We start from the raw sequence: 5,463 nt of genomic DNA, 5'->3' as shown, positions 1-5,463 counted from the left end.
GTGGAGGGCTTTCAGCCACTAAATTCTGTCATTGTAAATATCAGCACAGATGACTGATCAACACATTTTCCCACTATGCAGGTGACCAAAGCAGGACTGTAAAGTCTTTGAATTTTACCGCCCACCTAAATAAAAAAATTGGCGTCCAAATACGCGTGATTATAAGCATTTCTGAGACTTCTGTCAGTTTTCACTAACATGAACTCTGCCAAAGATTCATTTCTTGAATCAATGCTTTGCTGCCTCTTATGCCAGATTTTTCTCTTCCATAATGCTGCATTAGGGTTTTAAGTCCAACATTCCCATAGTCTGCTTGTTCAGACATGGGTATATTGAATAAATATAACCGGCATATTGTCCATCTAACACGTACACTGCTGTTGGGCATTTCTGCCCACCTAAGGTTTTCGTTTCCAATATTGAAGCAAAACGCATAAAGAATTCGAGCGATTGACAAAAATAAAATACAGCAATGCTTACCATTTGAAAAGACGCAATTGTCACCAGAATATTCTGTTCAAATAATATTAAGTTTGGACACAGAGGATACCCACCCCATTTTCCAGACTCGCGATATGTTGGCCTATTCTGCGCATAGCTTTGAAAAGATGTAAGGTTTATCCATCGGGCTACAGAAATGAAATATATTACTTTGGACTGTTTCTGTCAGCAGTTCAGTCGAGTAATTAGGTCAGGTTTATAGCTAGTTTTACAAACTTCAACGTAAGAATGCCAATAAATGGCAAGAGAAATTAAGCAAACTAAACCGATCTTGTAAAAAAGTTAGTAAAATTCAACATTTTATGGAAAATAAGCTATTACGTGGAAGAGAAACAACAATGATTAGGAAGTAATGTGATTATGTTTTGTGGATGGGGAAAAATTACTTAAGAATTTAGAAACACACTATATGCCAGGGAATTGTTGATAATTTATGTTCTAGCGGCAAGTAGACACGTTGGGTAGCAGACAATTTTGTACGTGTGGGACAACGTCTTCCAAAATTGAAAACTTGGATTAAAATACAGTTTTGTTTTAAGGTACACATTTCCATCTTTTATATAATGTATTTATTTGTATGATTCTAAAGGATGCATAGTAAATTGAATTTTCTGGGTTACAGGTTCACGAAGGTCATGGAGTGGGTCTTCACGTTGCCATTTAGAAATCACATTTTTCTGTGCATTTCGAGTGTAAATGTGGGATATTTTTGTACACGTTATGAATATCACTTTTCTTAATTAATCTACGATTGTTCTTTCTGAATACAAAATGGATTTTTTTACCCCAAATAGCATGGGATACAATGTTTACAGAAATGACGTATCGTTGCGCAGAATTACCCGATGCGCAGAACTGGCCGACATGGCGGCAGGCGAATTTGTACAAATTACGTGCACTTGCGTGTACTGGCATAATTTTCTAACCCAATGTTTTTTTCACGTTAGACCACTAGGAGGGGGTTAGATGCGATTTTAAATATATATTCGTCTTTTTTTCTCTTCTGACAACCCCACCAGCGTTTTCTCATTTTGTTAACACAACCCACAACAGAAGTGATTTTCCTAACCAACCGTCCACTGTCAGAATCAAAATAGTTTGAAACACAACCTCCTACAGAAGTTATTTTGAAGTGCAGTCCTGGGGTGGGTGGGTATATGTTTAACTGGAACAGCCCTCACTGCTATCTATGGGTTTCATCCATTTTCAAGAGCAGATTGCAAACTGAGAGCTGGAGAGACACTTTCTCTGATTTTCAGGACATTTTCATAGAAGCACCGGCTGGTGAATTTTAGTCCATTCTTCTTCAATTTATACATCAATAATTTTACAAAGTGTCTGAAACAATCTTCAGAGTCATATATGCAGATGATGCATTTTGATAAGTCAGTGATAGAGCTCTTAGCATTACTGCAAGTAAACCAAATAAAGATTCACATTGTATTATTATTATGGATGTTTAATTTATATCACGTGCTTGACCATTGTTGGTGACTATAGGTATTGTTTTGGCCTACCTGACTACTGTCATGTTTTTTTTCTCAAAAAAGATGTTTACTTGAATTTGAGTTGCAGACCAAGATTTGATTATGACCTCAGAATGTTCTTGAAGTGAACTTGTTGACAATATTTGATGGAATTTTCCATTAAAGATTACCACATTCAGGGCATTTTTTGTGTATAATAGGTCTGGTGGCAGCAGTTTGTATACAATGAATATCGAAACAAATTGATCATTCTGGTTTTAATATCAGCCTGTGAAATCACTTTTAGTTCTGTTTAGAAATAACTTGAGAGAATCATTTACAGTGGTCATTTACTTTTTGGACTAAAATAGTGGTTTGGAATTATTGAGGACTCAATGAAATGAATTCTGCATTATATCATTGTGATACATCAACACTATTGGTACATCAGCACAGCAAAGATTATTAGAATTCATTTGAACATTCTATACTTCTGGACTTGTGATAAAAACATCTAAAGTTATTTTGGGATTTAACTGGTATACTGTGTCTTTTGAATTTTCACTTTGTATTCTAGTGAAATGAATTTGCTGATTTTACCAAACTTGTAACTTAGTTTAAGACCATAAAGTTGTAACTATGAAATTGGTATAGGGCATTAAACTTATCATGAATTTATAGAAAACATCATGCTTATCTGCTCAGCACAGTCAAATGGACTTAGATATAAACTGTACAATAATTTAAACTGTTAAATATCCCATACTTGTTGGTATCTTTTTCTTTTACATGTAATACTTTACCCTGATCCATGCACTTTGGAACAATTTTCACAACATTATCTAACAAAATAGTAATCATGATAAGGATGAGATGTATTATCTAGGATCTGGTGGTACTAAAAGTGTATAATACGTTTTCCCACATTTTATCTACTGCTGTACTGTGCAGGAGAACCTAAAATTCATTGTACATGCAGACACTGTACAGCTTACAGAAATGAACAGCAAGTGTGATTTTAAATGTCAATTTTTAAATCAACATATCTTTTTAACACTTTTAGATGGGTACCAATTAAGGATTACATTTTTTAAAAACAAAAGCTATTCTATATTTCACTGTCTTAGATAATTTAGCACCAGAGTATCTATTGTTTTTTAGTTTGTAAGGAACACCAGAAAGAAATGCACAGTAAGGTGAAAACAATTACTTTTATATATAAGATGTTCCAACAGTATTTTAAGAAATCTTTTTGGTTCATTGAAGAATTTGCACTATGGTATTAAACAAGGATCTTATTTTTTGTTAGCTTTTACGAAACTCTAACTATGCATGTCTTTTAATAAGGAATCATGATTTTATGACTGCATATCATGTGTCTGATATGTCTGTGATATATGTGATCTGTCTGTGATATATGTGTTATGTCTGATACGTCTGTAATATATGTGATAACAATCTACTGACCTTGTATAAATTGTATTAACTTCTGCAATATTAGTATTCTTGTATACAGTAGCTAACTTCACAGATTTGTACAAATTATATGTACATTTGTTTAAATTGCAAGGTCAATATGCAAACTAGTTGCTCTCCAACTGTCATCCATTATTGAGACATAAATATCATAGGATATACAACATAAAATAGATAAAATACTGTTAAGATATAACATTACAGCTTTACAAATTTACGGTACCTTATAAATCAAATTAGTTTAATTTAATCTAATTGATTAGCTATCTTATCAAAGTGCATAAGATAGCCCTTAAAATTTAAATGTTTGGCAAATGAACCCATAATTTCCAACACATTGTAGTCATTAATTCTGTAGATAGGTCTAATAACTTGCTCAAACATTTAAACTTTCCTACAAAGAAATGTGTGTGTGTTAGATATGGATTTATAATGTAGCTTTAACAATTTTTCAGTCATGTCGCTATGATGTCTGCAGTGTGGCAGTTTATAATGATGTACAGCACTGGGGCATCACGCTGCAGTCATGTGACATGATGTCCCACCCAGTCACATTATCCTGACACCAGGCCGACCAGTCATAACACTAACCTCTTAATTCCTTAGTTTTTAGTTAAATTCTTTTTTTTGGTATGATTTCATTAATCAACATGTATATGAAATGCAAAGTTGTACAGATGTGACATGGCCATGATTATCATGGTAATATAAATTATAACCAATGCATCAGTGGGTCCTCAACTTTACTTGATAAAAAATTGTAAAGTTTTCAATTAAAAAAAGAAATAAAACAAATCAATTATATCAATTATGGTCATGAACTAAAAAGACCAAAGAAATGAACTATTCCTGAAGCTCATTTTAGAAGTAATAATTCCAGACCACTCTCGTGGCTAAAGTGGTAAGAACATCTGCCTCGGATGTGGGAGGTCACAGGTTGGAACCCTGGCCGAGTCATAACAAACATTTATCAAAATGGTACTAGCAGCTGCCTTACTTGGCACTCAGAATTAAGAAGTTAGTGTTAGGACTGTTGTCATGTGACTGGGCGGGACATGATGCTGCATGTCTGTGGCATGATGCCCCAGTGCTAGACATCACTGTGAAGTACCACACAGCAGATATCATAGCAATATGACTCAAATTGTTAAAAGTATGTTAAAAATATTAAAAAACACAACACAAACACAAATTCTAGGACTAAAATCACATGAAACAAAACCACATCACCATCAATTCACTCAAAAACAAGCCAATTTTGCAACTAATTCTTAAAGCTACCATTGATCCTCAAGACCATATATAAGCTATGGAGATTAAGAAAGGCGTAAAAAATATTTACTGATATGAAAATTAACACTGAAAAAGATTATCACAGTCAAGCCATTAAAAAGTCTCAGTAACTATAGTGTACATTTCAAAATTTAACATTGATGATTTTTTTAAACAGAGAGGACAGTGTGAAATGAAATCTTGACAGAATCGCTTGAACTGGGCAGTATGGATGGTGTATAATATCCTAATGAGATGAGTTACAATAGGTTTCATGTTTACTTCCAAATGTGAAAACTGTTACCTGAATATGTAATACATTTACCTCATCTTGCTTCATTCAATGCAATACCTAACTTGCAGTAAGATCTATGGGTGCAACTAATAAAAAATTAATCATTACATTAATAAATTAAGGAAAATTCTGGACTACTCCAGTGGAATAAATAGAGTATCTGCCTCAGATGCGGGAGGTTGTGGGTTTGAACCCCAGCCGAGTCAAATCAAAGACTTAAAAAAATGGTACTAGCTGCTGCCTTGCTTGGGGCTCAGCATTAAGAGGTTAGCGTTAGGACTGGTCAGTCTGGTGCCAGGATAATGTGACTGGGTGGGTGGGACATAATGTTACATGTCTGTGTTATGATGTCCCAGTGATACACATCAATATGAACTGTCAGATGGCAGACATCATAGTGATATGACAAAACTTATTAAAGCTACATAAAAAATTTGAAAAAAAACACAAACA

The sequence above is a fragment of the Sinohyriopsis cumingii genome, chromosome 4 (assembly GCF_028554795.1).
Source record: "Sinohyriopsis cumingii isolate HCF-2022 chromosome 4, ASM2855479v2, whole genome shotgun sequence".
NCBI classification, from domain to species: Eukaryota; Metazoa; Mollusca; class Bivalvia; order Unionida; family Unionidae; genus Sinohyriopsis; species Sinohyriopsis cumingii.
This window is presented reverse-complemented; position numbering follows the sequence as displayed.